Below are 19,561 nucleotides of genomic sequence, written 5' to 3'. Positions count from 1 at the left end.
TTAAGAATACATTACACCTAACTCCCGTGAATTTAGAGTTAGCTACTCTTAGGCATACTAAATACTAGACTGATGTTGAATTTGAATGTCTCCTTTCGTCAGAATGCTCTTTTACCTTCAAGTGTAGAGATATCAAGTTTCTTTCTCTCCAAGTGTGTGTTTTTTACCTATATCAGACCCTCTATTTATAGACTTTCATAATTGGAATGAGCCTAAAATTTGGACTTGATTTGGTACTTGAATAAATTGTAAGAGATAATCCTTGATATATAGCATTTAATCTTTGGAGATTCCATATCTTTGAATTATTCTTTAGTTATTCTGACTTGTAAGTTGAGTAACCAACTTTGTGGATATTTGATATTGTTGATAATCTTTGACTATTCAATATTCCACTCGTTCTGTTGATAGTCTTCCCAAATCATTGAGATTTCCACTTATTTGCAGAATATAATCCACTCATTTATCTTTTCCACTTTTATTGAATAAAACCTAAAATATCAAATGAAATCCAAAAATAAAATAACAATAAGATATAAAAATATATAAAATAAAAACATGATAATGCCAATTATCAAGAATCTTTGGAGGTGACTAAAATCTTATAAAAACGATTAAATTAGAGAAAATAGTTTGTGGACTTTGTATTATGTTGCATTACTAAATAAGTTAGCTCTTCGCCCTTCTAAAAGTAAACTCCAAACATTAGGAATCGTTTGGAGGGACATGTTAATTGGATATTTCTCATGTAATGAGCATCATAAATATTGTTTGGAGTTTATTGTGTGTAAATGCATATACGGGTTAGAGGACGCCATGTACTCTATCTTATGATTATATAAATAAACTTTTTATTGATAAAAAAAAACTTTCTCATAGACTTCTAATTCCCTTCAAACACAACCTACCATCCCATTCTCACTCATTCATTCCTAAAAGCCAAAAGATAAAACATTGTTCTTAGGTTTTCCTCATTTGTCTCCTCAGTTCAAAGTAAATAAACAACTTGTCCATCTGAACTATCATTCTCTAGCCATCTTGTTTAACTATGGATAACCTACAAACATTTTAGATTCCCCATCCTTCTTTTTTTTTTTCAAAAACATTAATGCTCTTCAAACTAACACACTTAACTTGATAAATTAGTTCTTCCCTTAATCTTATAATTTCTTTTTAAACCTTACCACCCACATGGAACTATCTTATTTAAGGTTTCTTAGGCACTAACATTGCCTCAATCACTATATCAAAAGAACTTTACTTCCTTCTTGAAAGGCAATTCTAACACTTCCTATCAAAACACTTATCCATTAAACATCAATATTTTGTTTATCTCACACTTCCAATCAACCTCTATTTGAGACAATATCTTGAAACAACCTATTAAAACATGTAACTCACCCTACACTCGAGCAAAAAGTTATTTTATACCCTTCTGATCTAAAGGTATTGTCTTATATTCATCATTATATATAAGAATGCAATTGTCATAGAGTCAATTCATCCCACAAATTATGTTATATCTTTTAAAGGTTAACACCTTAAATCACTTAGAATTTTGGTCACTCATCAATTAAAACACCTACCACACAAACCATACTTCACCAAAATCATTTGTAACATTGAATGAACTTAAAACATAATTTCCACCATACTTCACCAAAAATCATTTACAACATTGAACTATAAACTTAAAACACAATTTCCAACACTAAAACTTTAACAATCGAATTACTTCCACCAAGTCCAAACATGTATCCATTACTAAGTTACACACCTTAAATAATAACTATTCAAAACATGTTGCCTAAGATCAAACATATGACTATCATGAAATCACTCACAAGTTAAAACATTTAGATTTAAGAGAAAAAAATAATCTTAGATTTAGTCATGAGTGTGCACCCTCATCACTAACTCAAGATTCTTCCTCTCTTAAAATTGTTGTTTTCACCAACCTCCCCAGGTTTTAAAAGAACTTTTTTGTTTTCTAAGAAAAAAGAATTGAGGTCTCAAACCTAACTGAGACTGAAGCAGAAACGTATTAAATGATATAAACAATAACATGAAACGTATTTAATACAAAAAAATTTAACGTAATTGAGTTAAAATGATTATATCCATTTATTTCTAAAGTTTGGAGATCAAAATATATCAAAATTTCGGATAGAAATGAATTACAACTTTTACGTAAAAATTCAGAAACTAAAAATATATTAAGTTCTGAAATTACATCTAGTTCTGAAATAAATAAAAATTAAATATTTTAAAAATATTAAGTTGTTATTTATATTGTAAAATTATTATTTCTGTTCTATTTTAATCTCTAAAATGATAATTGTATATGCTTAAAAAAATAAAAAATCATTTAAGAGAATAAAATAGAGAACAAAATATCTCGTGAACTTATTTGAATTATTTTAATTTCATAAGCTAGTATTACAACGGGATGAAATTCCGGTGACTAATCATTTACTGTAAAAAAAAATATATATAATTGTATATATCAGGTTGACTAAAATTTATCCAAATATCAAACAAATATATGTTTACTTTTCACATATTTCATTATCGATGATATCAAGTCATGTATAAATTTAAACTTGTTCTCTTATAATGTTAGGTGATTAATACTCATGCATTATTTTCAATTTAAACAATGCAAGTATGGTTAAAAATTACTTTACTTTCTATACTTGTTTAAAATGTCTTATAATTAATTGCTTTTTGAAGGAACTATTTGTTGCTTTTAAACATTACGAATGATACTTAACTTTTTATGTTAAAGTTTCAATATACATAAAAGATTTACACACGAAAGAGGTGATGATGTAAGAAGAGTAAATTTTTTAATAAAATGAATGAAAACACTAATTAAAACGTTTCCATTAAATTTAAATATAACAGTTGATATTTATAAATATAGATACTACGTTTCCTATCATATCAAAATGTATATGGTATTACAAACAATTAAAGAATTAAAATCTATCAAATTATATTTACATATATTACGTATCAACACACGTTAGGAAGTCAATGCACTTCTTAACCTCTTGTCTCCACAAGTTACAATGGGATGTCAACATGACGAGTAGGATACGGGTAGTAGCTCACGTACCTATTCGTTGGATAAATATTTGTACCGTATCTGTATTCATATCTGTCGGTTATACATTATGCGAATACCCACATAATTTTTTAATATTCACGGATATCCACGGGTACCCACAGATATTTACAAAGAGATAAAAATAAATATTTAACAACATATTTTAATCATAAATTTAAATAAAATACAATACATAACATTCATAAATTTTAAACAAAGTCCAAATAACTCATTTAAGTAGTGTTGAATGACAATTTACAAAAAAATGAAATTTTTTTAGAACTAATTGATAAAAATAACTCATTCAAAATCAATGTTAATATTTTAATCATGTTTTTTTTTAATTTAAATTAGAGTATAGCGGGTACGGGAATCCACGAGTACGAATACTATGATACTTGTACCCGCCCTGTTAACATGCGGGTATTAAAAATACCCGTACCCATTACCTGCGGGTATCTGTTTACAATATCCATTTTCTACCCGTTGCGAGTTTTATCCGCGGATACCCGCGAGTACGGATTTTTTTGACATCCCTAGTTACAATATTAATGTTTGCATAATAAAAAGATAATAACAAGTAAAAGAAACAAACACATTGGTGACAATAATCCAAGTGTGAGTCAAAGTCCCACATTGGATAGAAAAGACGAAGTTAAACACTATATAAGATGAAAGGTCCATAATCCCATTGTCTTAAGATTTTGGATTAAAAGTGGTGTCAAATATCTTATGTCTAAGATAAATGTAATATATATAGAACTACAATATTTCAAATGACTATAACCAAACCATACGAACCATATCCCAACACACATAAGGTGAACAAATTATTTTAGTCATTCATGCCAATCCATATACATAATGGGTGTTTATGTAAATAAAAAAAAAAACTACCTAAAGAGTAATTAGAACAAATTACAATTGGTTACTTCTATCCACAATTATAAATAAAAATCTTCAACTATACCTAATGAAATGGTATAATTTGTTACATTTAACACGTCTTAGAAGACTCATATTAAACCTGCTTCAATAGATATTAACACCTAATCCATTGAAAATGATATTCGGAAATAATAACTTCAATTTTCTATGTCAAAATGGTTACTTGCATCTACTATAAAAAAATCTTAATGCAAAAATCTCATTCGAATTTAGGTATCTTACAACATACCCTGAAAGGTAACACATCCATAAATAGCAACACACTCATGGAAAATAACATATCATCTAGATTCCATATACTACCAATGAATGCATTTATCATCATCATTAATAAATATACCATACATTCATCTCAACACATTATAATTATCATTATATAAAAGGATTAAATATCTTTTCAATCCTTAAATTTAAACATGATTGCAATTTGTCTTTGTCCCGAACTTTAATACATTTTAATTTCTAAATTTTAAAAATTAATTAATATAGTCCTTTTTACCTAATGATGTTAATTTTTTGGGTTTGATAAACGGTGTTTCTAATTGGTACTTGAGTTGAAATATGTCGAAACAGTGTAAACAACTCAAACGTTATCCTGAAATGTGTTTGACTCATAAAAAAATAACGGGACTTAGGTTAGGAAGACTATATTAATTCATTTTTTAAATTTGAAGATCATACTATATCACAATTTGAAACCGGACGAATTCCAATTTTGTATCAAAATTGAGGAATTAAGAAACATATTTAACTCTATATAAAATTACATATTCACCCTTCATATTATCATTGCCTACAAAGAGATATAGTTTTGCTAAGTTTATCTTATTTGAGCAACCTTCTTGAAACTAAGGAATACTTCATTGCTCAAACGACCTTTACTACTAAAAAAACTCATATTTCATGCCAATTTTGTTTTGATTTTTTTTTTGTAAGAAATACTTATAAATTTTGTTATGAAAAAAAATTGTAGGAAATTGCTGCCATTTTTTTGCAAAATGTTTTGTATAAAACACTTTTCGCAACAAATTTTGTAGAAAATACTTGCGAATTTTATAATTTTGTAGGAAATAATTACCCACGAAGGAATTACCTACCAATTAAAATTCTTAGAAAAAATTGCAGGAAAAAAGTCTTTTTTAACAAATTTGCAAGAAAATTCTCATGTAATATGAGAATTTTTAGTAATTTATTTTCTGAAACGGAAGAAGGCTTTCTCTCTTGAACAATGTCACATCATTTAAGTGACAATACATCATTTAAGTGATATCACTCAAATAAAAGAATTGACTAGGTCTCTCTTCCACTTAAACGCTTGAGCAATTGATGTTTAAGTTTCATTCTAACGCTTGAACAAATGTGTTATATCATCCAACAAGTTCAAAAATCACTAATCTCACTATTCTATCGATGCTTGAGAAACCATATTGTCACCTTAAGCATTGACAAATAATTGCACGGTCCCACATATTCCATAATCCTATGCACCATCATCACTTCATCGCTTAAGTGACCTAACACCACTTGAGTAGTATTAACTACAAATGACATAAATTTATCTTAGTTTATCTTGCTAAAACCTTAAGTCATCACTTAATTTTATGTTCTATCACTTAAATTGTATATTGTATCACTTGAGCATTTATATTGACATTAAGTGATATTGAACGATGCTTATAATTATGATTCATTGCTTGAATATCGCTTGAGTGATAATACACCACTTAATCGAAAGTAATGAAAAAAGAAAGTTAACGAGAAAATATATAAGATATCTCTTTTACAATTGTTTTAAAGTTACTTAAAAAAAAAATACTAATTTCAATTTACAAAATGATTATATTACCTTATTACTTTTCAAACCATATTATGAATCTTCCACAATTATACCTATTTGATATTTTGCAAGGATAACATACACATAATTTGTATTAATTTAAAATTATATAACACTTTATATATATAAATGAAAATTGAAGTAATCTGTATTTTATAAATATGAATAAATAAACCATATTGTTATTGCTATTAAATTTTAAAAAAAATGATATAGATGACCGTAATGAATTAAAATTCAACAAAATTAATTTTTAACATAACAAATAAGTTATTTTTCATTTTTATTTTTTTGAACTTCGATTGTGCCTCCTTAAACCCTACCAAAATTTATCCCTCTCCCAAAATGAAGAAGAAGCAACACCAATGAGTCCAACGAGCCACTAGTAACTAATAAAAAGTTAATACTAATTTAAATGCAACTTCACACATTTTCATATAATAAATATTTAAAAGCAATTTTAGATTTGCGAGTATTTGATATCTCTATGCACTTAGATATATTGTTGACGAGGAATGATGACAGGCTTCAATTTAGGGAAGTTGCAGGATCCTCATCCAAGTTCTTCAGTTAAATAAACACTTTCTTTAAACATTAATGTGATTTTAAAACAATTTTTTAAATGCATTATTAATCACTGACCACTTATTTAAACATTGGTGTCTTCTGACTCACGGAACAACAAAAAGATGGTGCTATCATGGCAACGTCTTCAAAGATATCTATATATGATTTTCCATGAACCATTAAACTTATTAATCCTAATAGTTTTATGGGGAACATTTGTAACAGACGCATCAAGAATTTAACTTTTTGACTAAAAAGATTGAAAGAAAAAATTAATAAATTGCAAGATCTTGGTCGGTTCATAAGGTAGATAAGATTTGGCAAATTTCATGTTAGTCTTCATATTATTATAGAAAAAAACTATTGGGATTTGAGGTTTAACCTCTATAAATAATAATCTGCCTAAGAATTTGGATACACAATCTGACGCAGTTGGAATTCATGTTTAAATATATAAAAGTGGACAGTGTTTATAAAATTTTCAGCAAATCAAAACTATTTAATACTATAGTATCACTTTACTTTTTACGGATAACAATTATTTAAAATATAAAAAAAAGGGTCCAAATCAGACAAATATTTAAATGATGTGAATTTGATATAAATATCAACCTTATCTTTATTGTTATTTAAAATAATATTTATTATAAATCAGTTAATATTAGTCTTAATTAAGTCTTATTTTAATTAAAATAATTTTTATTATGAATTAGTTAGTATTAGTCTTTTCTTTAATTAGTATTAATCTTATTTTTAGTTGATATTATCCTTATCTTTATTGCTAATATTAATATAAAAAAATGTTAGTATGCTATAATTGATTCCTATACATAACGTATAACCAATGCTACAATATGAATATGAGAGTAAAAAATAATATTTTGAAACAATTTTTTTTTTTTGTTTCTTTTCTAGTATTTGAGTATGGTATATGCCATGGATTTTATATGTTATAATAGTTCTTCAATTGAAGACTCTCGCGTACACTCTTATTGTCTTCCCCTACTAATACTTTTCCATTCTTCCTTGGCTTTGACTAATTCTTTAAAGTTAGGTGAGTCACTCAATCCTCACAAATCCATATTAAGTACATCCATATCAATCTCTCTTGTTTCTCTTCTTCTTATTGAAAGATCTTCTTCCTTTGTGCTCATATTAATTAACTTGGTATTGTTTCTAAAATTGATTATGTTGTAGGAATTATTGTATTTCTTGTTTGTACCTTAAACAATGATGTTAATCACAATACCGTGCTTCTTGACTAGAAGGTTATTGACCATGTTACATCTTCTCTTGACTTATATAATGATTATAGACAAATTTCAACCATCATTATTGACCTCCCTTGTTAGACTCTCCAATGAAAAACATTAAGAGCTCAATATTCTTGTATATACACCTTTTAGAGTTTTTAGTTTTGACTAATGTGTTATATCTACCAAATTTCAAATTCAACTTTATCTCTATTTCTAAATTAATTAATTCCATGCATTGTTGTTCATGCCTGCTTGACATCTCCACTAAAAGGACACTTGATATAGTTAATGTTGAAGTTGGTAAGTACAAATTCAAGCCAACCTCTACCCTTCCCAATAATACATCTCTTGCTATATTGAATACCTCTGATTATGTTTATTCTTGTAATAAATTGCTCATTGATATTTGACATTGCAGATTAGAACATTTATCCAATGAAAGAATGTTAGCCATGAAACAACATTATCCCATTTTAAATTTTGTTAGAGATATTGTTTGTGATGCTTGTCACAAGGCTAAACAAAAGAAACTAATGTTTCCTAATAGTGATTCTCAATCTCTTTCTTCCTTTATCTTAATATATGTTGATATTAGAGGTCCTTGCTTGAATACATTTATACATGATCATAAATATTCTCTTACTATTGTTAATGACAATACTAGATTTGTTTAGATTTTCCCAATATCTTATAAAGTTGAAACACAATCTCTTTTAAAGGTTTTGTTAATTATGTTGAAAGACAATTTGATACAAAGTCAACAATATTCTATTACATAATGGTGTAGAATTTATCATGTGCATTTCTTTCAATTTATTGGTATCATACATCAAACCACATGTTGAAACCCATATGTAGAATGCCATTGGCTAAAGTAGGCATCAACATTTACTCAACATGACTTGAGCTCTCCTATTTCAGTCTAACCTTCCCAACTTTTTTTGGTTTTATGCTTTATTTATGGTTCTATCTTATTTATCTAACCTTCCCAACATTGCCAAAATATGTCACCATATCAAAAACTTTGTTAAAAGTTATATAATGTTACTGTCCTTTGGGTGTTTAGGTGCCTTTATTACACTAGCACACCTAGTATTCATGGGAAGAAGTTGGATCCTAGAGTTTTACTTGTGTGTTTTTGGGGATCAAGTGTCACAAATAGGTTACATTGTGTACAATCTTCATACATGAACTACAAAAGTCTCTAAAAATGTTTTTTTTTTATACGCAATATTTTCCCTTTTCCACTATAAACATTATTGATCCTACTACACTTGCACACATTTCCATGACTACTCAACCCACAAGTTTTTTCTTCCTATACTAATTATCCTCTCCTTTTCCCTTCCTCTGCTAAAAATGAACTTATTTCTTCTTAACATTCCCTTATGCTTGACAAATAAGTTATTGACACGTCCAAAAGTTCAGTAAACTATTGATAAAAATACAACAAACTAGACCATCTGGCGAGACTCGTTTAGCTAGATGCCATGTGACTTTAATATTTTCTCAACTACACAATAAACATGTTATCATTCAAAAAACATGTATGAATTCAAACATATAAGTCATTTATCATCAAAACTCAACACATAGATGATCCATCAGTCTGTCTAGTAAAATTAATAGATTAGATTTTAGGGTGAGACTCATTTGACAAGATCTTCTAATGAAGTTCATATGATTTGACTGCTTGATGAAGCTCATATGACTAGACTTTTTAATGTCTATCAAGGCTTAAAAATTGATTTTTATCATCGATTTTAGTTGAAGCTCAAATAATCGCCCTAGTGTATAATTGATTAACATAATTTAGTTGTAATAGTTCATGCAAAAACTTAGTTTTCCCCCTAGTGTAGTAAGGGAGGTTAACAAATGTATCAAATTCAAAGAGATGCAATAATATGAGTGTATATAATTGTGTAAACTAATTTTATTGGGGGAAATATCAAATAAAAATCAAAACTATCTAAGTGATAGAATGAAGTAAAATGACACAGAAACGTAAAACACGAAAGTGTTTGTAAAAAGGCCTATGAGAAAACTAATATATACAAGGTTTTTGATGAAATGTCACAATGAAATGCGAATGATGAATATGCAATGTAAATGATATGGACAACTTTCAAATGCTAAAATTAACCTAGAAATGCAGTAAGAACTTATTTACAACCACAAATACACAAAATCACTATCAAGAACATAAGAAAATGCAATAAAAATGACTAGACAACACAAGTGTAGGCAAGAACTTGAAAGTCTACTTGTAGCTAAAGAAAGCCAGACTCTTGTGATAAAAGATAATCATACTCTACATATAGCTAAAGAACACTAGACAAACATCACTACAAGAAAAAATTGAATCACCCATGGGCAAAACTCGTCAGTAATAGCAAAATTTCCTCAATATAACAAAATTTTAGATGAAAAAGCGATGGTCAAAAATCTATTGTAAAATGTTTATAGGTAGTAAATATCTATCGGTAATAAAATTTTTAATTTACCAATGGATTCATTACTAACGCAAATATCCATCAGTAAAATTCATTTTAGTCACGATTTTATTATGTCAAAAACATTTTTTTGGCGAATTCATCATAGACAAAAATATTTGTCAGTAATAAAATTTCAAATTTACCAACAGGTCCATTCGTGATGAAATTATTCGTCAACAAAATTTATTTTATTAACGAATATTTTTTCTTAGTAAAATTTTGTTAAAAATTATAAATTTCTTATAATGCATGTAACCAAAGATTTTCATGCTCCACTGTCGAGCTTAAAACTTACTTATAATAGAAGAAATTCAAACCTAAATGCAACACAATTTTATTTTACTAAAGTCTTCATGGTAAAATATAGTATATTTCAAATTCATTTCCTAAGATTATCCAAAGTAGCTGTCCCTATCTAAATCTTAGAAGCTTTGATTGAAAAAATATTCAACTAGGAACAAGCCTTAGTTTTCTAGTTATTATAAAGTGCTATCTAAATCTCAAAGAGACGAGTTTCGAATAAATAAATTTGAGAAAAAACAGAGTAAAAACTTAGAGAAAGAAAAAGAAGAAAATCAGGCGCATGTGAGTATGAAAAAAAAGAAGAAGCTCAAGATCATACAAATTGTCTAAAAAAAAAAATATCATTGGAAAAGTAACGGTTCATCTGTATATAACAATTTCCGATTGAATAACTGTACATGAATTTTCATACTATCTTAATATTCTAATTAAATACGTTTTCTTTACCAGCAAAATTAAATACGTCTTCATGAACTGAGAATGCCTCCTACAATTCTAATGGAAGATGTCGACTTTGGAGATTCCATGAATATATATATATATATATATATATATGATCTTATATTGTCTATTTTGCTAGAGAGAGGTGGTACATAGGACAAGAAACATCATATATATTATCGCAATCATTTTCACTTGCCCATTGTAATTATCCTAACTAACTAATATAGTTTAAATAGATAGAGGTTTTAAAGCACCAATTTTATTATATTTGATATATAATATAATCAAGAAGACCTTTATTGGGTCCACGATGATTGTTTCCAAGCACTTTCCAATTTGCATACTTGAAGACAATACTTTTTTTTTTTTAATGTAAAAGGAAGGTTAGATGAAAATTTTCGTTGCTTCACGCTTTCTTTACATACATATATTAATAAAAATATTAGGATGTAGTATTTAACATCTTAAAACTATAAAACAGTATTAGAAAAAGCTTCAAGTTAACCAACCTTAATAATATTTACACTAGGGGTGGGCAAAAAATCTAATTTTATTGATCCAATCTACTTTTGCTCCAATCCAATCCATTTATAATCCATTTTATTAAAAATCCAATCCATTTAAAATCCATTTAATGGATCTGGATTTCAATCTAATCTACATTTTATATATTTTATGGATTGGATATCCATTTTATAAATCAAGATTTTTAAATATGGATAATCCAAAAAATTCAATCCAAATTTTCAATTTAAAATTTTAGTTGGGTCAGACTAAAGGTTGAGATGGAGTATGCTAAATTCAGACATGGACAGGCCTTGCTCGACGACCTATACGGATCGGGCAGGCCCGACGACCATAAGAGGTTGGGTAGGCCTAAAGATATGAACGGGCTAGGCGGGCCCAACAAATCGAACGAGTTAATCGAGCCCAACGATCCAAAAAATTCAAGTGAGCCCGATGATCCGAACGGGGCAGGCGGGTCCAATGACCTGATGAGCCAGGTGGGCCCGAAGACCCGAATGGGCCAAGTGGGTCCGATGACCAAAATGGGTCAAGCGGGCTCGAAGAACCGAACGGATCAGGAAGACCCAAAGACCCGAACAGGTCAGGCGGGCCCGATGACCCGAACGAGTCAGGCGAACTCGAAGTATCGAACGGGTAAGGCGGGCCCGAAGACCCGAACGGGTCAGGCAGACCCGAAGACCCGATAGGGTCATGCGGACCTGAAGACCCGAACGGACCAGGCAGGACCAATGACGAAAACAGGTTAGGCAGCCCAAAGACCCGAACGAGTCAGGCAAGCCCAAAGACCTGGACGGGCCCAACGATCCGAACGGGCCCGAAGACCCAAATGGGACGGATGACCTGGACGGGCTCGGCCACCCGGACGAGTTTGACGACCTACACGGACCTTACGACCCGGATTGGCACGACGACACGAACGAGCCAGACGACCCGGATGGGCCCGATAATCCAGGCAGACCTGACGACTCAGACGACTCAAAGGGGCCCGACGACCCAGACGAGCCTAACGACCTACACGGGCCTTACGACCCAGATGGCATGATTACACGAACGGGCGCGTCGACCCGGACGTGCTCTACGACCCAGACGGGCTCGACGTCCTGGATGTGCCCTACGACCCGGACGGGCCCGACGACCTGAACTGGCCTGACGACCTGTACTTGCCCGACGACCCAGATGGGCTCGACGACCCGGACGAGCCTGACGACTCAAACTTGCCCGACTACCCGATTGGGCCCGACTGTTTGGACGGGTTCGTCCGGGTCGTCTGGTCCGTCCGGGTCATCGGGCCCATTCGGGTCATCCAGCCTGTTCATGTTGTCGAGCCTATTCGTGTTGTCGGGCCCGTCCGGGTTGTCCGGCCCATCCAGGTCGTCAAGCTCGTTCGGGTTGTCGGGCCCGTTTGGGTCGTCCTGGTCATCGGGTTCGTTCGGGTTGTTGGGCCCATTCGGGTCGTCAGGCCCATCCGGGGCATCCAGGCCTTAATGATACAAGTTTTAAAAAATTCAACTTAAATTTCTTTTATAAAAAATGGATTCTGGATTTTGAACTCTATCCAAATATTTGGATTGGATTTAAATCTTGATCTAAATATTTGGATATGGATTTTAAAACAATCCAAACTACTTTTGCTAAAAAAATGGATTTTGGTCAAAAATTTAATCCAATTATTTAGATCTAAAATGAATGTGGATTGGATCATTAAAAATCCAATCCATGCCCACCCCTAATTTACACATAACACATCAAAATATAAAAGACCAAGATTTTCAAAATATTTATTATACTACGTTGTATACTTTTTAGATGCTAATAGACTTTGCAGTATTGTCTTTTTTTCTTTTTTTCTTTTTTGGTAAGAAATACGTTTATGTTAGGTAAAAGACAAACAAAGAAAAACATATAAGGAGAGCTAATATTTTCAATATTAAGATATATTACTAAAGTTTTAAATAATATATGCAAATTTTATATAATATTTTCACCAACTTATTTAAGAATTTAACTACCCAACGTTTATATGAAAAATGAAATACGACTTTCAAAAGATTATCTGTATTTCAGACTAATATGTAATATGTTTTCATTATTATTTGGTCAAACGAGCACCGCACTCGTTATGATTTCAAGTGGCAATTCATATATAATTCATATATAGGGATAGTCCTACGAGAAAATTATTAAACAATAATTAATTTAAAGATAAAAAATATTAATTATAATATTGATTAAGCTACATGCTATTTTATAAATTAAAAATTATTAATATTTAAAATAATGTCCAAAACTAATAAAAATTATAATTATATGTAAATTATAGTCTAAATATAGGAAATATTTAAAGAATAATTCTGATGTATTATTTTAAAGAATAGGGCACCATATATATACATACAAGAAATGAGTGCACAAATTTGCTCACAGAGGTAATAATACCTAAATTATAGCTAATACAATATTTGATTACATAATATTTGCTAATAGAATATCAGACATTCCCCAACTTGAATAGAGACTCATTAAACACTCTGCTTGACACTCCCTTAGTGAGAACATCAGCCAACTGCAACTCTGATTTTACAAAAGGAAAGGAAATGATTCCAGCTTCAAATTTCTCTTTGAGGAAATGTCTATCAATCTCCACATGCTTTGTTCTATCATGTTGCACCGGATTGTGAGCAATTGCTATAGCTGACATATTATCTTAGTACAAACTCATAGTTTCATTTTGTTTAAAGCCCAAATCTGATAGCACATTTTTAATCCACAAAAGTTCACTTACACCTAGTGCCATGCCTCTGAATTCTGCTTCAGCACTAGATCTTGCTACTAAAGTTGTTTTTTACTCCTCAAAGTTACAAGATTCCCTCATACAAAAGTAAAGTATCCAGAGGTATATCTTTTATAATCTTTTGAACCTGCCCAATCTGTATCAATGTACCCTTCTACTATTAAGTTTCCATGATTTGAGAACAAAATTCCTTTTCTAAGAGTGGACTTTAAATATCTCAAAATCCTCTCAACAACATCCATATGAAGCTTTCGTGTGTCATGCATAAATTGACTAACAACAATCACTACATAGATAATATCTGGATGTGTATGAGACAAATAAATTAATTTTCCTACCAGCATTTGGTATCTCCCTTTGTCTATGTTTGCTTAATTTAAGCATTGAAAGAGTTTATGATTTTGTTCAATTGGTGTATCAACTGGTTTGCTCCCAAGCAGTTCAGTTTCTAATAGTAAGTCAATAGTATATTTTCTTTGGCATAGAAAGATACCATGTTTTGATCTAGCTACTTCAATACCCAAAAAATATTTGAGATTTCCAAGTTGTTTCATTTCAAATTCAGATGCAAGGTATTGTTGTAAACTGCATGTCATCTACATATATAACCAAAGCTGTAATTCTTTCTTTTCCTCTCTTCAAAAATAAGGTGTGGTCAGAGTTACTATCTCTATAGCCAAAACCCTTCATAGACTTGGTAAACCTTCCAAACCATGCTCTTAGGGATTGTTTTAATCCATATAGAGCATTCTTTAATTTGCAAACCGTCATTCCAATTAAATCTGTCATGCCTGGTGGAGAATCCATATAAATTTCTTCTGAAATTTTTCCATGTAGGAAAGCATTTTTCACATCAAATTGTAGGAGAGGCCAATCTTGGTTTGCTGCAAGTGACAGAAGTATTCTCACAGTATTGAGCTTGGCTACTGGTGCGAATGTTTCTTGGTAATCTACACCATAAGATTAAGTGTAACATTTAGTCACAAGTCGTGCTTTATACCTCTCAATAGTTCCATCAGCTCTATGCTTAATTGTAAATACCCATTTGCAACCCACAATTTTCTTCCCTCTCGGTAAGGACATAAGATCCCAAGTGTTATTTTCTTCTAAAGCTGCCATCTCATCAACCTTTGCTTTGGTCCATCTAGGATCTGTCAAAGCTTCCTGTATATTACTAGGAATATAAATTGAAGATAATTGAGATACAAATGATGCATATGACTGGGATAACCTGTGAGATGACACATATTTACTAATGGGATATTTAACTTTGGCTTGGAGGTCTGGTTCATATTTAGTTGGAGGTTGACCACGGTTAGAACGGGGTGGAAGATTATACTAGACAGTAATAGACTCAATGTTTGGTGTGTTGGTGGTCTCATGCAGACAAGGATCAATTTCATGATCAGTTTCATCTAAATTAGTATTATCAAAGGTAGGATCAAGAGAAACAATTTCATGATTAGTTTCAAGTACATTAGTATTATCAAAGATAGGATTAGAAGGTACCTCTGAAGAGTCAAGCTAAACTTGTGGAGAAGATTGAGCCAATTGGTTAGGATCAGAAGACACTGTATTATCCAAAGGAGAAGTTTCCATATTTAGGATTGGCTCACTTCCTTCAGAATGATCCTTACACGATAATTTATCTTTACAGTATAATTTTATATCTAGGATATCAAACATAACATCATGATTACGCACTTCACTTTCATTGTCGCCCTAAAGTGTAGAATCGACATAAAAAAAACTATGCTCATTAAATGTCACATCCATAGAGATATAAAATTTCTTGGGTTAAATATGTTTTTGGTCCCTCAAGTTTTAGTGAACTTTGGAATTAGTCCCTCATCAAAACTTTATACCAATTTAGTCATTCATCTTTTAAAATGCGTGAATTCAGTCCTTTTAACCAAATTTTGTTAAGTTTATCTGACGTTTCAAGCACATTTCAGGATAGTATTTAAGTTAACATTGAAGAAAAAATGTGTCGAACAGTGTAAATAATTTAAATACTATCATGAAATGCGCTTGAAACGTCAGATAAACTTAACAAAATTTGGTTAAAAGGACTAAATTCACGCATTTTAAAAGATGAAGGACTAAATTGATCAAAAGTTTTGATGAGGGACTAATTCCAAATTTCGCTGAAACTTGAGGGACCAAAAATATATTTAACCCAAATTTCTTTGATGGTGGATGGTAAGCACAATAACCTTTTTGAGTTGATCCATACCCAACAAAAACACATTTTAAAGCTCGTTCTTCAAGTTTTGTACGTTGATGTGGGTGTAAGTGAACATATGTAACACATCCAAAAATATGAGGCGGTAAAGAGACCATGGAAGGAAGGATACAATGATCAGACAACACATCTAAAGGCCTTCGAAAGTTAAGCACACTAGAAGGTGTTCGATTAGTCAAATAAACTACAGATCTCACAGCCTCACCCCATAAATGAGATGGGACATTACCATCTATCAAAAGTGATCTTGTCACCTCTAATATATGTCTATTTTTCCTCTTAGCCACCCCATTTTGTTGTGGTGAATAAGGACATGTAGTTTGATGTAAGATGCCTTTGGAGTTCATGAACTCGATTAACTCTATCTTAAAATATTCCTCTCCATTGTCTGATAGAATGACCTTAATATGTGTGTTAAATTGACTAACTATCATATGATGAAAAGAACGAAACACGTTACACACATCACTTTTATGTTTAAGCAAATACACCCAAGTTACCGGAGTACAATCATCAAAAAAACTGATAAACCATTTTTTCCCATTATGTGTAAATTGTGGAGCAAGACCCCAAACATCTGTGTGATTAATGAAAAAGGAAAATCTATTTTCTTATTTTTTAAAGGAAACACAACACGATGACTTTTTGCCATTACACAAGTTTCACAAATAAAATCAGAAATATTGCATTTGTGAAGTAGTGATGGAAATAATTTTTTTAGATAACCAAAAGAAAGATGTCCCAATCTTTTATTCCATAACCAAATTTCCTTTTTGTTTTTATCTTGTATGTTTCCATTCGCAAGACAAGCCAACGTTCCTTTATGGGTTTGTTATGAGACATTTTCAAGATAATACAGTCCTTCTCTCTCTACCACTGCCAATCTTCTCCTTGGAATGGATGTTCTGGAAAAAACAATAGGTTGGGTAAAATAAGGCAACACAAGAATGTGATTTGGTTAACTTGCTGACAAAGAGAAGATTACAGTTCAATGTAGGAACAGATAGAACATCATAAATTGATAAGGAAGGAGAGAGGGATATAGTACCTACACCTTCAATAGGAGATGAGATCCCATTAACATTAATAATAGCAGTTTTAGAACAATTAGGGGAAAATTAATAAATTTATGTGGATCACAAGTCATATGATTAGTAGCACCTGAATCAATTATCCAATCACCACCTCTAATAACACCAAAAAGATTAAGAGCAGAGTTAGATATACCTGACTTGCTCACAAATCCGACAACAGTAGAATTATGACTCTTGGGAGTAGCTTCTTGCATATGGGTAGCAGCGGAAGTCCCAAAATCATATTTCTCCGATTGATTTTTGTCGGAAGGAGCCATCAGAAATATTCAAATAAAGAAGCACCGCTTCTTATATTGTAGAGGATGTCGGTGATTGACTTTGATACCATATAGAAAGGATTTAAAGAATAATTCTGATGTATTATTTCAAAGAATAGGGCACCATATATATATATATATATATATATATATATATATATATATATATATATATATATATATATATATATATATATATATATATATATATATATATATATATATATATATATATATATATATATATATATATATATATATATATATATATATACAAGAGTGCTATAATTCCTCATCTATTAAAGGAATGAGTGCACATATTTGTTCACAGAAGTAATTATGTCTAAATTATAGCTAATCTAATATTTGATTACATAATATTTGCTAATAGAATATTTGACATATCTTAACACTAAATTGATCCAATTACCAATATTTTAACTACTTATCATTACCAAGGTTTTAAAATCTAATAATAGTAACTAACCAAAGTTTTGGTAGTTAATATTAGAGATCAATTTATGCTCTGATTTATAAATCAATTATAATTTTTTATTAATAATAGAAATTATTTTAGATACGAATAAATTTTAGTTTATAAATAGTATTTAACTAAGTAAATATAATGACTAATTATTTTTTGTTTCTAAATTAATTATTATTTAATAATTTTTTTTTGTTAATGTAGTGACCATGTCATTTAAATATAAGTGGTCGAATTTTCATAACTTTTATGATATGATATTTACTTTTATCTCACTCATGATTAATCCTAAACATCTCATCAACATGTGATATAATTCAACTCTTACACTATACATCACAACATAGCAGTACCACTTAATTAGGGATGACAAGAGGGCGGAGTGGTGACGAGTTTCATCATCCCATACCCATTTTCCAAGAAAAAATTTATCATCATTCCCATGCCCAAATCTAATGAGTATCAAATTTTTGTTTTATCCCCCACCAAGTAATGGGTATGCACTCGTATCGGCACCAACACCCGCTTTCTTACCATTTCAATCTCAATTAATTAATTTTTATAAAATAATAAAAGTTACGGTGAAGGAAACATAATATTATTAAATATTTAATATTGAAAGAAGTGTTGTTTCTTTGATATTAAATATTTAAAAATAAATTATATTATAATTATATACATTTCAAATTAGAATATTAAACATATTTTCATGAGAACCAAAACATTTATTAAATTTGCAAATATTAATGAAACCTAGTTGATAAAATTTAAAAATATTTTAAAAAATAAATATAAAAGAAAAATAAAGATTCAAATTAAAAATTATTTTGAATGTCTATTTACTTCAATTTTTAAAATTTTAATGAAATCTCTTTTTTATATACTAATAAAAGTTATAATACATCACTTGATCAAAATCATACAAAGAACAAAGATTAAACTAATAATAATAAAATTTTAAGATAGATCTTTCACCTTTTTAACTTTAATATATGTTGGATGGTGATAAAAAAGACTTAGGATGATTACATGAAATTATTATATTATAGTAAATAAAATTTATTTGTAAATTTATTGTGATAAAATTACACACATGATAATGAGTTAGAAAATAAAAGTAAGGTTAAATTACTACTTTAGTCCTCTAATTTGTTAGCAAATTTCAAAATGGTCCTTCAATTGTTCAGTGTCTCAATGTAG

This window comes from Vigna unguiculata, chromosome 7, assembly GCF_037176805.1.
Source record: "Vigna unguiculata cultivar grain cowpea cultivar isolate G323 ecotype 2 chromosome 7, ASM3717680v1, whole genome shotgun sequence".
NCBI classification, from domain to species: domain Eukaryota; kingdom Viridiplantae; phylum Streptophyta; class Magnoliopsida; order Fabales; family Fabaceae; genus Vigna; species Vigna unguiculata.
Note: the sequence above shows the minus strand (reverse complement) of the source record.